Consider the following 19,787-nt stretch of genomic DNA (forward strand, 5'->3'; position numbering starts at 1 on the left):
GTGTGTGTGGGTGGGCGTATGTGTGTGTGCGTGCCCTTCGAAAGAAGTATCATTTAGCCACTGTTTTCAAATACAGAAACAGGAACGTAATGTTATTTTCAATACAAATATAATTTATATTAGAGCTAAATTTTTTCATAAATGGATAAATGTGTTTTGTTCAAAGAGCTATATTGTTGTTCATCTAAGAGAAGAAGCAGTGGCTACAGGTAGAAGTTACTGTGTAGTGTCACCAGCCATTTATTTTATCAGGTGTCTGGAATGTTTGTCAATTCCATCAGCTTGTTTTTGTACAAAAGATTTATGCCCAGTTGTGCTTCTCTGGTGGTCACTTTTGTTTGAAGATTACAATTTTTCTTTGTAAGTATATGCTTCTTGTTTCCCAACATCTTTGTGTGACTGATATGTTACTTTTTTACCCCTAAGACTTTTAGAGATAAATAATTTAATTTGCATGAATGAATTTCCTATGGTATATATGTGATAAGCCACTCTAATTTAAAGGAAGGTGACTTCTACATTTAATTGAATCTGATAAAGTAGTTGCAAAAGACATTTTCCAAATGAATTCTCCTTATGCATAAAAACCTCTGCTTTCTTACAAACATATCTGTTGCAAGTTAAAAGACACAATAATAGAGACATTAAACAAGGGTTAAATAATAAATCAATATTGTGTCCTCTTATCAGATTGCATGAAGGTCTATCCCTGGTGGTACAGTGGTTAAGAATCCGCCTGCCAATGCAAGGGACACAATCTTCCATCCCTGATCTGGGAAGATTCCACATGCTGCGGAGCAACTAAGCCCATGCGCCACAACTACTGAGCCTGCACACTAGAGCCCACGTGCCACAACTAATGAGTCTGCATGCTGCAACTACTGAAGCCCGCACGCCTAGAGCCCATGCTCTGCAACAAGAGAAGCCACCGCAGTGAGAAGCCCGTGCACTGCAACGAAGAGTAGCTGCCGCTTGCCACAACTAGAGAAAGCCCGTGCGCAGCAACGAAGACCCAATGCAGCCAAATAAATAAACTTAAATTGCATGATCTGTTCTAAAAAATAGCTTGGATAAAATACATAAAAATATTGGGCTTCCCTGGTGGCGCAGTGGTTGAGAGTCCACCTGCCGATGCAGGGGACACAGGTTCATGCCCCGGTCCGGGAAGATCCCACATGCCGCGGAGCGGCTGGGCCCGTGAGCCATGGCCACTGAGCCTGCGCGTCCGGAGCCTGTGCTCCGCAATGGGAGAGGCCACAGCAGTGAGAGGTCCGCGTACCGCAAAAAAAAAAAAAAAAAAAAAAAAAAAAATATATATATATATATATATATTAGTAGTAGTTGTCTATGAATCATAGTTATGTCAACAATTTTACCATCTCCATCAATTCGGCATAAAAATGCTTAACAATGAGTATATAAGACTTTCATGATCAAGGTATTTTTAAATTAATAATTTTTAATTTAAAATTTAATAAAGAAGTTATCTGTAAAAAAGAAAGCTTACCTAAACACTACAAAAAATTATGGCTGTGTTAGATCCATGGGGTCCTCTACTATATAAATCACAGGAATCACAGCATATTATGATCAGATCATGAGACTTTTTTTTTTAACAGACGAGTGGAATGAGTACCAAAAATATTAAATGATTTTTCCAATGAAAAATCACTTTGCTGTGCACCTGAAACACAACACTGTAAACCAATTATACTTTTAAAAAGTAGGAAATGTTTAATTATACATTCTTCTTTTCAGAAACAAATTACTGAATTAAATAGTTTGGGATTGATAAAATCGTTGTAATGACTTCTTATTAATTTGATTTCCTCTATAAAGACCTGATCACATTCTTGTCACATTCTGGGATCCTGAGGCTTAGGATTTCATGGAAGGACATGATTCAACCCATAGCATATTCTGATTTAAGGCCCAACTGGGCCGTGCCCTTTAACACTTCTAACCCTCAAAGAAGGAAAGTTCAGAGCCTTTCAAAATCCAGATGTAAAAGACAAATCTCTTCTGCTCTGACTCACATTTGAGAATAACTGACTCTATTATCCTGAGGGCTCCCTCCTTGGCCTTTATTTTGCCCTCTCTGTGTCTCATCGCCAGATTGGGTCCTCTCACTCTCCTTTGCCCCTTGCTACTGAGATTGGGTTCTCCTGGCTTCATCAGTTCCAGGCAGGCATATTACCTGCATGAGTTCTGGGCTTCATTCCTCAGTGAACCTCAGGTGGCTGGCCCTCCTGAGGCAGCTACTCCACTTTGCAGCCCAGTAACTGCCTTTGTATCAAGTGAAAATGGATGTTCTAAGAAATCAATCCTACCTGTCAAGGAGGTACTATTTCAAATTCTAATTCCCCTCCCTTCCAAGTGCCTTCCGGTAAGGAGGGCTAGTTTGACAATCTTTCTGTTCTCTGCACTTTGATCAAGGGTTGCTTTGTGCTCTTCCTTGGGCATCATACCTCATTCTTGCCCCCATGCAAATGGGCCTGCCATTTTGTGAGCAGGGTTAGTCATTTTACTGCCACACCAGCAAGTTCTCAGGCACCCAGTGGGGGCCAAACCAAGTCCACTTGATTTAATTGCCATTCACATGCCAGCTCCAGGAAACAACATCTATTTGCTTGGTGAAACTGATGCTTCACAGTTCTGCTTTGAATTTACCATCTGGCTAAAAAGCTCATACAAACTAACCCCATGTACATGTACTCAATTTAACCCTTCGGGAAGAGTCATAGCATAGAGTACCTTGTGTACGCCAGAAACTCTGCAAAATATTTTATAGCTATTGCATCTTCAGTCCACAGAAGACATTCACGAGCGATGCCTTATTGTTTACATGTTTTGGATGGAGAAATTACTACAATTTATTGAAGGTTTACTATAAACCTTTTTTATTATTTGTGTCCAGTAAGGTCTTTTGCAGGAAAAGGATTGAAGCCAAACAGGACCCTGTGGGGCTCCTGGGCACGAAAGCCGTTCTGTGTCACCCATTTCTTGACTACAGGAAATAGGCTTCATTCAGCCTCCATGACCTTCCCTGAATTCCAAAGAGCAGGTTCAAACAGCTGTTAATCAGGGAAGGGAGGGGAAGTGGAGACCAGGGAGGAACAGTCAAGAAACAATAGTGCAGCCTTGAGGCGGGGTCCTGGTTCCCCCTCAAGGGATATACATAACAATATCTTTGAGCTGTTTCGCAGATACTGTAACCCCCACCAGGTGGGAGAAGTTAACTGTTTGCTGCCCACAAACACATAGACCCCAGACCAGCTGGAACTGGAAGGTTGACGATGCTGACTCCCAACCTCCTCACCACCAACCAATCAGAAGAATGTCCACAGGCTGATCATGCCCTCCCCTTTGAACCATTACTGTAACACTCCTCACTACCCTCTCCAGGTTGGGACACACAGTTTTGAGGGCATTAGCCCACTGTGGCCCCCTTTGCCTGGCAATGCAATAAAGCTATTCTTTTCTACTTCAGCCCAAAACTCTGTCTCTGAGATTTAATTCGGTGTTGAGGTACAGAGAGGCCAGATTCAGCATCAGGATGGCTCAAACCAGGATATGTTAATGCAAAGCAATGACAAAGAAACAATACTGAGGCACCCAGTCGTCCTGACATGGTAAGATTTATCATCTCCAGAGCCAAAGGGACTAGAAAAGAAGATATATCAAGAAGCCAGGAAGCAGCTGGAGCCCCAGTGGGAGCTGGAGCATAATGTAGGGCTCAACTGGCAGGTGCTCTCATCCAGAAAGGATATATCAATCAATATGGACTTAATAAACATCACAAAAATTCTATAGGCACATGTGTTGCTAAAATTAAGGGCTCAGAACGTAGACTGTCTGGGTTCAATTGCTAACATTATTACCTAGAGCAGTAGTTCTCAAAGTGTGGTCCTCTGACCAGGAACGTCAGCAAATCTTGGCTATACCCTGAGCCTACTGAATCAGAAGTTCCAGAGTCGGGGCCCAGGAAACTATATTTTAATGAACTTTCAAGGCAATGATTATGTACATTCAAAATTGAAAACCACTGGCCTAGGTCAAGTTACTTAACCTCATAGAAGCTCAGGTCCATCCTCTCAAACAGAGATAATGACCATAAGTACCTTTTAGAGTTGTTTGAAGAGTTAAATAAAGTAACATAGGTAAAGCTTGGAAAAGGGCAAGAGCACAGCACATTTCAGCAGCTCTTTTTTACTACAATTAGTAGTCCCCAGTCTATTTTAATTAAGTAAGAGGAGGAAGTATTTGCTCTTGACGCAGTACAACATAGTTGCTCAAGGCCCAGAAGCTACATTTCCTGAACTCAAAGCCTGGCTCAGCTCAGACCTGGGGAGTTATTCTCTCTCAGTCTTCTGTTTTCTCACCTGTAAAGTGGGTATAGTAATCAAAGTCCCTATATCAAAAGTTAGAATAGTTCTTACTACATACCAAGATTTGAATTTGAATGTTACCTACTGTATTTATTTCAAAATATTTATTTATCTGAATATTTATTTCAAAAATTCTATTTGGTTCCATCCCTTAAAAAAAAAAAAAACTAAACAAAACAAAAACCTCTTTCCCACTTTCCTTCACAAGCAGTCCTTCAATCTATATACCTCCTGTACTTGTTTACTTTTGAGGAGTTCCTAAGTGCTTCTCCCAGGTGGATTAAAGCTGAGGAAGGATAAACTAAAAAAGAAGAGACCTTAAATAATTACTAGTAAAAATGCATGTCTGTGCTCATTTTAAGGGCTCAGAACAATCTTAAACCTTTTTAAAATCTACTTAGTTACCTTTCACAGGTCACAGGTAGTTGCCTGTAGATATTAGCTTCTTGTGCTGAAGAAAATCAGAGCTTAGGCTACTTATAAAATACTATCTTGAACCCTGAAAGCCAATTTAGCATTTCACGTCACTGTCGAAGTTTTTCTCACTTCAGCAAGAGCCACTCATGTTGTCTGGGATGTTTGGTAATTGAGTTTCTCAAGGAATATGTGACATACTGTGATGTAGTGTAAAAGGATTTCAGAGTTATCCATTCCCAAACCCTTCATAATCGACTAAAAATATATCTCAGTGTCCCGTCCCCTGCCTGTGCCTCAGGAGACCCTACCAACCTCATATTTCTTAATCTGATCTTATTTTCTGGTCATCAATTTGATTTCTCAGCAACTGGCAGGGATTGGTCTTCTTTGAATAGCCTCGTGTCTATAAATCTTTATTTCTATTTTTTCAATATTCCTCCCAGTCTCTGTTGATCTTAACCCCTAAATTTTTATTACTTGTAGCCTGAATTACAAGTGACCTTTTCATTGCTATCGGTCAAGTTTCCACTTAATAAGGTTGGAATGGCCCTTGGCATTTAAAAAAGAATAATGAGCAGTCCTCAGAATGAAAGGTAGGGAGTAGAAATACAGAGTGGGTGGGGAGAGCGAGATGGGAGTTGGGGGGAGAGAAGAAAATGAAAGAAAAAACCCAGTGTTCTGAAAGTTGAGGCTTCACTGCCTGTACTTTCCTTCTTATTTATGCTTCACCTATTCAACTCCCTGTTTTAAATGAACCATCGTTTACTTTTTCTGGAAAAATAACTGAATAACTTGAGTCCCATCATGAGCCACTATGAATAAACCAAATACTTCATATGATAAGTTTATTATTTGAGGGGAAAGAAGCCCAACACTTTTACTACCCGCCAAAATGTACCTTTCTATAACAAAAAGTGAATCACTTATAATTTTGTATTTTCTGTGTAATGTTTTTAAAGATGTGCTTTACAAACATTTAAATGTGCTTCAAAGAGGTGACTATTTCCTTGTACAAAATATTTCTTGCCTAGTCCCTTTCAACCTTCTTTGAACATGGAAAATTTAATCATGATACTGGAGAACATCTGATAGACATCCATCTTATGCAAAGTTTTTCCTTTTAATTGTTCACCTTCTCTCCTCTTGATTCTTTGACAAATATGTCAGATTTGCATTTTGGCATTCAACATGCATGTAGCAGACATTTCAGTGAGTCAATGGTAACTGCTACAAGAATAATTCCATCGTTTGGGAATTTGGGTCCAAGGGAAATAGACATGTGACTAAAAGAGACATTCACCTAGAGAATGACAAAGAAATGTCAGAAGAAAATAAATCTCCTACATGATTCAGAATACTTTAGCAACATGAAAAAAGGTGCTAGATTAAAATGATAATCAATATAATTTGGAAAGAAGATGCACTCAAAGGGCCTCAATTTGAATTCTTGTTCTACTGGTTATTTTAGATACAAGGATTGAATTTTCATAGACTTAATGAAGTGATAAGTATAGAAGGGTGATATATAGTATAACATGTGTAACAGCCCCAGCAAAGGACGCTCCCTCCAACAAATCATTGCTAGGTTTCCTCTCTTGAGCATGGTGGAAAGGAAACTATTGGGTGATCCTATTGGTTGGGCATTTATGGAACAACTACTATGTATCCAGGCTTATTTATGTCTTATAGGTTAATAAAATTATGTTCAATAACCTTTCTAACATAAATAACAATTTATCACAGATGTTGAGGAAAATATTAACAAAGAATATGATCTCTGTTACTATGTTAAATACTTCAGTGTATAGAAAATTAGAATATATATGAGAGCACCGTAACATAAAAGAAGCTAGAACAATATCATGCAAACCATTTTCCAAGGTGTCTCAGTAAGAGGATCTATAAGAAAAAAATGTGTATAAAATTTGAATATTATAACATTATTTTAAAAATTCAACATATGCATTCACATAGTAAAGCCTTTGAGAATTGCTCCAGATTAATAATTTTTTAATATTTGTAACTTAAATAACTGGCATCTAAAATGGGTATGCTTGTACTATATAATATATATAATATTATATACAATAAATTATGCATATATTACTATTAATATACATAATAGATATTCTAAAATGCTATCAAAGAACCTGTCCATTATTAAAAACTATGAAAGAAACCCATACTGCCAATTGAACTATGACACATTTTCTTATCACAAAATTTTACTTTATACTTACTGAGAGATATGTTTTCATGGAATTTTATCACATATTACTTCTATGCATGCATAAAAACATAAGTGAAATAAACTGGTTAAGATTTTCCTAAAATATTTTTCAAGTTTACAGTTTGAAATTTGGAATCCCTTTTCTATCTAGAGTAATGAATGTCCATATTTTCCCACAAAATATCTACCTCCGTTCCATCAAAAGTGTTGGTGGCACAGGACTTCTTAAAATAATCTTACAAGTACTAAAAGTCATTAGAGATAATTCCTAACGTGGCTTTGCAACTGAATACAGCTAGCCTGCTTGTTTTCTGGGTTTGGGAATAAAGCACAGCCCTCTGCTTGACCACATTTAGCCATCTTACAGCTATTTGCTTCCTAGGAAATAAAAGAGTGCTACAGTATTGTCTTTGAGATTCGCTTCTAAGCCACTGATGCCCAACGTACACCTTTTGATCTTGCAGTGCACATGTGTAGGAAATGACAATCATTACCCCATCATGATTGCAGGAGGCACTTGATTTCAAGAGACAGTAATGTGTGGAGGAAAAATGCACCTCAGAACAAATAAAGCATGTCATTCCTTTCAAAGGTCAAGCCTGGCATTAGAATGAGGACATTTTGGCCCTCAATGAAACATTCTGAAATCAGTTGAGTGTGCAAAGGGATGATGGCAAATTTCCTTTAGTGAACTTAACCTCAACTCTTCTATCCTGTGGCTAACGACAAAGAATTTCTCTTGTGGGGAGTCAACTTGGGAGCAAAAGAGGAGACAATCTGTAAGAAATACTGAGTGCTAAAAATGGCTTCTTTCATGTATTTAAATATACGTAATATGTTTCAAATATTCTCACTATTCATCTCCTGGACTTGCCATTAGCTTTGGGGGTAGGGGGAGCTCTTTTGAAGACCTGAAATACTATGTTTAGTGATAAGTTTTTCAACTTACATAGAAAGTAAGTTATACTGGCACAAGTATATTGAAATTAACAACATTTTGAATTTCTGAGGTTTTCTGAATATACTGGGTTAAATAAAAGGGACTCCTATGGAAAAAAGTTTAAAATTTTTTCAACATTCAATATAGCTACATGCAGAAATAAAAAATGTGCATGGCTCTAGCCAACTTCTGTTTCCAAGAAGATGTAGTAAATGTACTTTTCCCTCTTTCTCCCACTAACTACAACGGGAAATCCTGGACATTATATATAAAACAGTCAGGAGAAGATGCCAAAAGGTAGAGGAAACAAGGCAAATTGGCTACGAAACTTGCAACCTGAGGAAAGACACAGTGGCGTGTTCCCTGGGTTTTCTCTTTGCCCCACATATCCCGGACTGGGAGCTGAATAATCCACAGTGTGGAAATGTCAACAGTGAGCACTACAAAAGCACCAGAGAAGTCCCCTCTCTTTAGCCAAAGGAACACTCTAGGGCAGTCTAGCTAAAGAAAACTTTTAGACAATAACCACTTTACTCCGGCCAAACATTGCAGAAAAAAACTTGTGGACGACCACCCCTGCTCACCCCAGCAAAGGCCAAGTGGTTAGCCTAGACCTCCACCCTCATGGAGTTATAAAAGGTGCCCCCGAACCCCTGGGTTGGTGTTAGGGAAGATTAAGTAGGGAGGAAGGACCTTCCTTCCCTCCAGCCGATGAGGCTCCCTCACCATGCACAACGTCAGTGTCAGTTATACGGGGATCCTAAATGTTCACCTCAGTCTGGCAGGAAGGAGGCACCACCATTTATCCTTCCATCTTTGCCATCACAAGTTTCTATGGGCAGCATTCTTCTCACATTGCCTCCCTCTCCTCCATCTCTAGTCCTGCAAGCTTTCAAGGCTCTGCCTTTTGGTTCCTCAGAAGCCAGTGCTGTGCTTTGTCAAGTTTCAGACAACACTGATGTCGAATATAAGTAAAGCAGTTTGTTCTTTCTCTCTTTGCTCCCTGGCGTTCTCCGGATTTTAGAAAGGTTTGTGACTATATAGCATCCAATGGCATTTTACTTTCTTGAAAAAGTAAACTTGGTTGCATTTTGTTCGATGTCAGTGTAAAATTCTGAAATTTTGAGAATAACTGAGGGGAAAACTTGAGAATGAAAACTATACTCTAAGGAAGGCTGAACAGAAAGCTTGAGGGAAACTGGATTTTGATGACTCCATGAGATCAACAGTGGATTGCCTACTTCTTATTTACAAGAAGAAAATAGACTGATGACTAATTTAAACCACTGCTTTCCAGGTTGTCTGTTACTTGTAGAAAAATGCAGTACCATTTGATATACCTGCCATTCTGTGTTTCATACCCTTGCAGAGGTGTGACTTTTTCACAGTGCTTCCATCTTTCAGCTGTTAAGTTTAGGCATTAAGTTGGATTTGAGAGTGCTATGCAGGTGTTTAGATATCCAGAGGAACAGTAAGAATAAGCTCTCTGGAGTGACCACCACTTTCCACACATGGACTAATATGAAATATAGTTAAATCAGAAGTGAGATGAAAGCCCTGAATCTTGTTTCCATTTCAGAAGAGTGCCCTGGGTACACGGAAGCCTGACATTGCAAAAGAAACAATTCTGTGGAAGTTTAGACTCCATCTCTTGATGTCAGATTTACAGAGAAATTTACCACTTGTCAATTGGAGGGGGGCGGGGAGATGTCCTGTGGCCTCTCCCTTCTGACTCGCAGCCTCCCACTCAGAGCAGCAATGGGGTGAGGGACCTACGTGTTTCTCAAATTTGGACTTATAAGAATAAAGGATTATTGTGGGCATGTCCATGGGATTAGAGAGCTGAGAAACTTGAAAAACTAAAGTTAATCATAAATCATTTTGATGTGAGTTTACAAATTTGAAATAGTTTTTCATTCTACAGGTTACTTCTGTTATGAAATAGCCCTTATTTCTTAGGAAATTTCTGTTCCTTAGGAAAACTCCTTAGAAAACAGAGTAACAATGACATACCGCTTCATGTTTTGCACTTTTCCTTAGCAGAGGAATTGCTGGGATCCTCATTTGTTGGTTGGTACAGGGTCCAATAACTGTCACTCTTTAATGTCACATGGTCATTTCCTTCATTAAACCCACATATAGAGCTCATAGTAAATATGAAAAACTGTGAAAAGTTTCTTTCATGAGGCACTTATTATATACATATGTATCTGTTTAGTATGTATCTGAAATTATTATATATATATATATATATATATATATTTCTACTTGTTTAGTGTCTGATTCACCTAGCTTGCATGTTAATTTTATCAGGGCAGAAATTACATCTAATTTGTTCATCCTTGACTTCCCAAATCTTAGCACATAGTAGGTTCAACATGCATTTGCTGAAAAAATGAAGGCATGAGTTATTAAGTAAAAATGAAAGTCAGGATTTATGATGTGCTATTAATTTCAAGAATAAATGTATAACTTTGGAATTACTGTGAAATGACTTGAAAAATTACTTGAGATCCTGACCTACGTGGTATTATAAAAGCTTATAGAATTCTTACTGGCATAAGAAAGGGAATGTTCCTGCCTAGTGACCACAATAATCTTTGAATATGCTTTTTAAAAATGTTCTAAATGGTTTAATAATACTTTCAATTCTTGTATGTAGTTTCAAGAAACTTACTAAGTTACCAGGATTTAGCCAAGAAAAGAATGTCATTGCAATGGCCAAATATATCGCAGTAAAATAAAAATATTTTACTGCAAAGCTACCAACACAAAGAGACTTAAAGAACTAGAAGTGACAGTATGGCAGAAAACACCGGTTGACTGATTTTTTTGCCCCAAATCACCTGAAACCATGGATCTGTCCGTTGAACATAGTCTTCAAATCCATCATATGACTTTCTAGTAAAATGTTTCTAGTTTTATTTGACTAAAATTGAAATGTGACTAGAATTGAAAAAAAAAAAAAGAGAAAGAAATGCAATTTTACAGTCTACATATAGCCACAGATACAAAAACATTAACCAGTAGACAACTGCTCCTTTGTTAGGGAGAAATTACAACGACAGTATTTTTCAAAGTTAGTTAACAGAAAATCATGCTCATGTTCCTTCATCCCATTGAGACTTATGGCTTATGTATGGATCTTCATTTGGATATTTTAGGGTAGATCTCCACTCAGACAACATGGGTATATATCCATATTAGAAAATAATCTTGCAAAATAATGAGGCTTCCTTTAAATGAGAGACTAAGTAATTTACCAGACTCCCATATCTGACCATTACATACTTTCTCTTATTTTTAAATGTTTCTCAAGTATCATAGTCATCAGCTGACAATGCTTTTGAAAGTTAATAAAAACCAGCCTTGCTCTTTTTCAGTATTGCTTTAATTGCAGTGGACATTAAACTCTCATATAGTGCCTATAGTAAATATGAAACACTGTGAAAACAGTTTTTTTCATGAGGCACTCCTCATATGCATATGCATCTATTCAGTAACACTATTTGCTTTGGATGTTGAGTGGCTTAAAATATATATGACCTACAGTTCTATTAATGGACCTGAAATTGCCACATGAAAGCCCACTTTTAAAATTTGAGTTACAGGGTTTCCCAGAGGTCTTTGTTAAAATTCCAACATACTGCTTTGGGAAGGATAACTATTGAACTAGTGTTCAGCAAATTATGGCCACAGGCCAAATGTGGCCCACTGCTTACTTTTGTACATGAAGTCTTAATGGCACCAGCCTCACCTGTTCATTTACATAGTGCCTAGAGCTGTTTTTGTGTCACAATGACAGAGTTGAGTAGGTGCAACAGAGACTGTATGGCCTAAAAACTAAAAATATTTACTATCTGGCCCCTTAGAGAGAAGGTAGCTGACCCTGTGTTAAACCATTAGTAACAACTAACTTTGAACTATGCTTATGAGATTCAACATATACTACTGAATACTTTGTAGAGAAGAAGGCAAAAGAGAACCTAAAAGGACAATGTCAACTTCCGTGGCCGTGGGTGCTAACATCCTGGAAAGGCACATGAGCTGCAGGCTACCTCAGAGGTAAAATAAGGAAGAAGAGGTGAAATTAATGGGAGTGAGCCAAAAAATCAACTTTAGCTACTCAATCATTTTGCCAACCAGTGCCTTGCTAAACAAAGGAGTGAAGTTAAAAAAATGGGGGTGTGGGAGGTACAGCTTACTGGGTGTAAGATAGATTCAAGGATGTACTGTATGACACAGGAAATATAACCAATATTTTGTAAAAACTGTAAATGGGAAGTCACCTTTAAAAATTGTATAAAAAAATTAAAAATATTTAAATGCAGGTTCTTTAGTAAGTTTCTATCTGAGTCACTTTTAATTACTATGGCTATACCCTGATTACATACATACTGCTTCCACAAGAGCAACAGCAACAAAATATCAGAAGAATGCACCTTTTGGTTCTTTGCTGAATAAAGTAAGATGTAAAAGATTGATTTTAAAGAGAAATTAAACTACCGTTGTTTTACATTTGGACCATCACACATTTTAGTAGCCTACTCGTTTTCATAAAAATTTTAAGTTAAAGAACAGCTTTACTTTTATAGCATCTTAATAAGCAATCCCAAGTGTTTTAGAGAGTTTTATCATAAAATTTAGTAATACACAAGAATAGCATTTTCTGCTGTAATCAACATATGAAAACACAAGGAAAGCAAGTTCAAATATGTGGTCTCATTGCAAACTCCCAAACTGAAATACAATTATCAGCTAGGATTTACATTTCCATGTGGGGAAATGTGAACATGGGTTTATAATAAAGAGATTTTTAAAAAATCAAATTATGTGGAAGGAAAAAATTTTTAATTTCCTGTCTAACTCCTGGAAAAAGAATAGAAAAATTCAAACATCACAAACCAACTATGCATGGGTTTAAAGTGTTTCAGATTATTGGCAACAATTCCTGGAACTGAGACAGACATCATAGCACAGGTGTGCTTACTAGGACAACTGCAGCTACATGTTCTGTGACCCAGCAGGGGCTGAAACGGCCAGAGCAGTTAGCCAACAAAAAGTCCCACATGACATCAGCTTTCAGCCAAGATGGATGAGCACTATGAACCAGTTTAAACTCCTGCCTTGAAATACTAAAAACTAATTAAATATCTGAAACAGTGATTTTAAGATATTGGACAACAAGCAACACAGAACAGTCCTTCCTGAGAGAGGGTAAACAAATGAGATGAGCCCTATGACTAGCCTAGCCAGTCCAGAGAGTTTCCTTTACATAAAGCTGGGATCCTCAAAGATCATTTTCGTGTGACTGGGATAGTCCGGTCATAGTATATGCATATTTTGAGCTTTGATACTGCAAACAGTTTCGCAAAGAGGTTGTACAAATTTACACTCCCAGCGGCAGTGCAAGAGAGTATTTTTTATTTTTTCACTTGTACCGTTTTTCATGTATAATAATTTATTGTGATTTTGATTTGCATTGCCTTAAGAATCTTTTCGAATGTTTATTGGCTATTTGAATATCCTTTTTGGTGAAGTGTCCATAAGTCTTTATACATATTTTCTTTTGGTTTGACTTTTTTTGTTGTCTGTTTTTTGTTGTTGTTGTTCTAACAACAGGGAGTTTTGAGTATTGTAGATCTGAAGTATTTGCTCTTTGTATTGAAAATATCTTTTTCTACTCTCTGGTTTGCCTTTTTTACTATTTTATTGGTGTTTTTTGACTGACAGAAATTTGTAATTCTATTAACATGTAATTTGTTAAGAGTGTTTTTGCTTAATACTTATTAGGTTCTGTTTAAGAAATGTTTACCTTGCACATGGTAAGGGATTTTAAAATAATCTCAGAAAGTAACAGCTCAACCAGACAGAAATTAGTAAAAATATAGAAGATCTCAACAACACAATTAGCAAGTTGATCTGATGGACTAGAATGGAACCCTGTGCCAAATGATAAGATAAAATATATTTTATAAGCACACATTCTTTGAGTCTCTTTCATAATTTGATAAGAACAGCTAATAACAACTAATACATGCTAATATTGTTTGGATTTTCAACCACTTCTCCTAGTGCTACATAATCATTAGATACATGGTTGGACATCCAAGTAATAGCAGGTGATAGTTTAATTAAATATTTTGCTAATGTATAACATGAATTGCTACCTTTTTCACGGTCAGGATTCTAACATCATCACCCCATATCCACAAATCAGGATTGGTTCATAATCTTGCAGTAACAAAAAGAATCAAAATCTCAGTGGGTTAACACAACAAAAACGTATTTTATGCTGGTGCCACATATTGGGTTGGCCAAAAAGTGCCTTCTGTTTTAAAGTAAAAATAAAAGACACATTTTTCATTTTCACCAAGAACTTTATTGAACAACGTATTCACCCTTTTGTTCCACTACCTTCTGCCATTTTTCAGGCAACTTCATAATTCCATCTTCCCAAAACGTTTTATCTTTTTGAGCAAAGAACTGTTCCAGTTGCCTTTTACAGTCTTCCAGAGAATTGACAGTTTTCTTCCATTAAGAGAATTTTGTAAAGACCGAAATAAATGGAAATCTCAAGGTGCAATGTCTGGTGAATACGGTGGATGGCCAGAAACTCCCAGCCAAGCTGTAATAGTTTCTGCCTGGTCATCAAAGAAACATTCAGTATTGCGTTATCCTGATGGAAGATTATGTGTTTTCTGCTGACTAATTCTGGACACTTTTTGTCGAGTGCTGCTTTCAGTTGGTCTAATTCGGAGCAGTACTTGTTGGAATGAATTTTTTGGTTTTCCAGAAGGAGGTCATAATAGAGGACGCCCTTCCAATCCCACCATATACACATCACCTTCTTTGGATGAAGACTGGCCTTTGGTGTGGTTGTTGGTGGTTCATTTCACTTGCCCCACCATCTCTTCCATTCCACATTATTGTACAGTACCCACTTTTCCTTGCCCGTCGCAATTTGTTTTAAAAACGGAACGTTTTCATTACGTTTAAGCAGAGAATTTCATGTGGAAATACAGTCAAGAAGGTTTTTTTCACTTAATTTATGTGGAACCATAAGTTAAGAGAAAAAATGTTCATCAAAGAGATGAACATAACCAAGCTGGTGCAAATGATTTTCAGCACTTGATTTGGATATTTTGAGTATGTCAGCTATCTCCCACGTGGTATAACATTGATTGTTCTTAATTAACGTCTCGGTTTGTTTGCTATCAACTTCTACTGGTCTACCTGACTTGTGGAGCATCATCCAGTGAGAAATCTCCAGCATGAAACTTTGCAAACCACTTTTGACACATTCGATCAGTCACAGCACCTTCTCCATACACTGCAAAAATCTTTTTTTGCATTTCAGTTGCGTTTTTACCATTCTTTGAATAATAAAGCATAATATGCTGAAAATGTTGCTTTTCTTCTTCCCTCTTCAATATTAAAATGGTTACACAAAAATTCACCAATTTTGATGTCTTTTTTTTTTAATGCATGCTGATATGACAGCTGTCACATACAATCTAACAAAATTGTTTTGAATGAAGTTAAAGACAACTGAATGCTACTAAAGCCATCTTATGGAAAACACTGAACGAACCTTTTGGCCAACCCAATAACAATGCAATTAAACACTGAGTCATGGTGATTATAGACACTTAGCAATACAGTACACGTTTCATAACAACTGGAAAGATTTGGAAATATTTTGTTAAAATGCACTACTGACTACTGCCTACAAGGGAAACATAAAAAATTTACCAAGTAATAGATTACACAATTTATCACAAGAAATACCCAAGACTCTGAATCACATAGAATTGACCAAAAGTCAGTTAAATTTAAAAGTTAGAAATTAACAGTAGAAAGCTAATGTCCACTTCCCAAAATATTTGGATAGAAGATAATCATTCAGAATCTTCCAATTAACTCATGGACCAAATGAGTTATAATGGAGACTGAAATATATTTAGAACTAAATTAACAATGAAAATATAATGTGTCCAAACTTGTTAAATGTAGGTAAAGCAGTAGTTTCATAAACTCTTTGGTCTTAAATGCTTATATCAGAAAAGAATAAACACAGAATTAATAAACTTCCCAACTCAAAAAATAAGGAAAAAGAAAAAGAGCAAACCGAAAGAAGGTAATCAAAATAAGACAAAATTTTAAATGACAATTATTAAATAGCAAATAACAAAAATTAGAGATAAAACTCCAAAACATTTTATTTGAAAAATAGCAAATGCAAAAATTTGGCAAAATTGAGTACTAAAAAAATGGATTATTTATTGAATAAGGTCATAAATGTGAAAAGCCAGACTGAAAATTTTTTGAAAAAAGTGGTGAGGAATATCTGTGTGATTGATGCTGGGGAGGGAAATAATTTTTAAACAACAAACAATAAGAACAAACCAAATTCAAAAGAAAAGATTTATGAATATGACTACACTGCAATGAAAACTTCCTTATAATGACATACAGAATAAAAAAGTGAAAAGACAAGCCACAAAGCACAACACAAACAAATAATTTTTCCATAATTTAAACCAGTCTTTGAAGTCACTAACCAAAATAAAGAACCCAAGAGAAAACTGGACAAAGTTATGAATAGTCAATGCACACAGAAGTAAACCAAATGCCCAATATATGAAAAGCTCAACTTCAGCAGTAAACATGAAAAAGTAAATAAAAACAAAAATGGAAAACAACTTAATATCATCTCAATAGGCGAAGTGCCATAGTTCCTGTAACACCAAGGGAGAATATGGGTAAAAAGGAATTAACAGTTCTACTCCTAGGTATGGATCATGAAGAAACTCTTGTGTAAGTGCCCCAACTGACAAATATGTTTATTACAATATTTCAAAAATTTTAATAACAGTAAAAACAGCATCCTTTGCATGAAAATGGATAAATAAACATGCAATGATGTTAAAATTGATGAATTATATCTGTCGGCAACAACACAGATACACCTCAAAAACAATTTTGGAAAGATCAAGATGGAAGAGTAGGAAGACACTGGGCTCATCTTCCCTCACAAACACATCAAAACCACAACTACATATAGAGCGACTCTCACTGAAATCAACATGAGGACTAGCAGGATAGCTATTCTATAACCAGGGCTGTAAACAAAGATTCACACAGAGTCTGGTAGGAAGGAAGGAGGAGCAATCTGGTCAGGACCCACACGCCTGGAGGGGCACACAGAAGAGGAAGGAGATATCACAGGCTCAGGAATTCTTCATGGGTAGCAAAGGGTTCAAGCCACATATTAGGCACCTGACCCCAGAGTCCAACACAAGGACAATAAGCCCCTTAACTGGTTTGAAAACCATGAAAACCAGTGGGGCTTACTGGTGGGCTATTTAAAAAAAAAAAGAAACAGGGCTTCCCTGGTGGCGCAGTGGTTGGGAGTCCGCCTGCCGATGCGGGGGACGCAGGTTCGTGCCCCGGTCCGGGGGGATCCTGCATGCTGTGGAGTGGCTGGGCCTGTGGGCCATGGCCACTAGGCCTGCGTGTCTGGAGCCTGTGCTCCGCTGTGGGAGAGGCCGCGGCAGTGAGAGGCCCACCTACCACACACACAAAAAAGAAACAACAAAACAACAACAAAAAAAACAAGACTCTGCTCTCTAAGAGTACATGCACAGACTTGCTTACTCCCACTCACAACGTGGAGGCAGCAGATTAAAAACTGTTTGGGACTCTGGCCAGCTTGCCAGGACCATGTCAGTATGCCCCCTACCCAAGCCTGCACCAGGCTCCTACTCCAGCCCCTCTTTCTCCAGTGCTGCTCCCTACTAAGGTGGACACTGCTGTTGCCAGCAAGCACTTTAATACACATATCCAGGAGGAAGCTAAACTAACTCCAGGGTGGACACTGCCATAGCAGGAGCACCTATAACTACACACACTTGGGAGGATGCAAAGATAGATCACTGGTGTGGCACCACCTCTTCTGGTCACAACTAACCTCTAACCAAGGCATGCACACCAGGGGAAAAACTGAAGGCAGCACAGAATTGTAGTCCCAAGTCCTCAGACCCAGCCATACCCCAAATCAAGTCAGAGACTTCCATCACATCTGGGAGAAACCCAACTCGCTCAAGATTCCTGCTCCAGGCCCTTGGGTCCACCCTGTCCTTGATGAGGCCACTGAACACAAAAGAAGCCCCAGGGCTTACACCTGGTTCTGAATCTGGCCCCTCCAACTTTAACCCTACCTCCCACCAAGGCTGCAGCTGCCAGCACACCCCCAGGGAAGACACAGCCTATGCTCCCTTCAGATCCAGCTCTCCCACCAAAGCCCCTGGGCACACTCAGACTGCATAGGGACACTTCCACACAAGTACACACCTCCAAGACCAGGATAGATGACTGTGTCACATAATTTCACGAAGACAGAGAAAGTTAAACAAAATGAGAAGACAGAGGAATATGTTTCAAATGAAAGAACAGGAAAAAACCTGGAAAAAAACCCTAATGAAGCAGAGATAAATAATTCACCCGATAAAGAGTTCAGAGCAACAGTAATAAGCATGCTAACTAAACACAGAAAGAATAGATGAACGTAGTGAGAATTTTAATGAAAACTAAAAAAATACAAAAAGTACCAGTCAGAGCTGAAGAATACAATAATTCAAATGAAAAATTCACTAGAGGGAATAAACAGCAGATTGCGTGATATAGAAGAACGCATGAGCAATCTGGAAGATAGAATAATGGAAATCACTCAATCAGAATAGCAAAAAGAAAAGCAAATTTTAAAAATAAGAATAATCTAAGGGACCTTTGGGACAACATCAAGTGTACTAATATTTGCATTATAAGGGTCCCAGAAGAAGAGAGATAAAAAGGCTTAGAAAATATATCTGATGAAATCATGACTGAAAACTTCCCAAACCTGAAGAAGGAAACAGATGGCCAGATACAGGAAACACAGAGGGTCCCAAACAAGATTAACCCAAAGAGACCGCACCAAGATGTATCATAATTAAAATGGCAAATGTCAAAGATAAAGAGAGAATTCTAAAGGTAGCAAGAGAAAAAGAGTCATATACAAGGGAACTGCCATAAGGCTGAGGGCTGATTTTTCTTCAGAAACTTTACAGGCAGGCAGAGAGTGGCATGATATACTTAAAGTGCTGAAAGGGAAAAAAACACAACCTAAAATCTTCTACCCAGCAACGCTATCATTCTGAATTGAAGGAGAGGTAAATAGCTTCTCAGACAAACAAAAACTAAAAGAGTTCAACAATACTAAGCTAACCTTATAAGAAGTGTTAAAGGGTCTTAAGTGAAAAAGAAAAGCCTACAATGAGAAATAAGAAATTAAAGGAAGGGAAAAATCCCACTGGCAAAGGCAAAAACATAGTAAAAGCTGTGAATCAACCACTTAAATAAGCTAGTTTGAAGGTTAAAAGACAAAAATTGTAAAATCAGCTAAAATTACAATAAATAGTTAAGGAACAGAAAATATGACAACAAAAACACAAATGTGTGGGGGGGGATAAAAAAAACATAGAGCTTTTAGAATATGTTTGACCTTAAATTACCATCAGTTTAAAATACACAGATACAATTACAGGTCAACATACTTGAACTCCACGGTAACCACAAATAAAAAACCTACAACAGACACACAAAAACAAGAGAGAAAGAAACATAAATATGACACTAAAGAAAATCATCAAACCACAAAAGAAGAGACTAAAGGAAGAATAACAGAGAAGAACTACAAAAGCAACCAGAAAACAAGTGACAAAAACAAACAATTATACACACCTATGAATAATGACTCTCAATGTCAATG

The sequence above is a fragment of the Monodon monoceros genome, unplaced genomic scaffold, assembly GCF_005190385.1.
Source record: "Monodon monoceros isolate NGI ecotype Baffin Bay Population unplaced genomic scaffold, NGI_Narwhal_1 Super_Scaffold_2, whole genome shotgun sequence".
NCBI lineage: Eukaryota > Metazoa > Chordata > Mammalia > Artiodactyla > Monodontidae > Monodon > Monodon monoceros.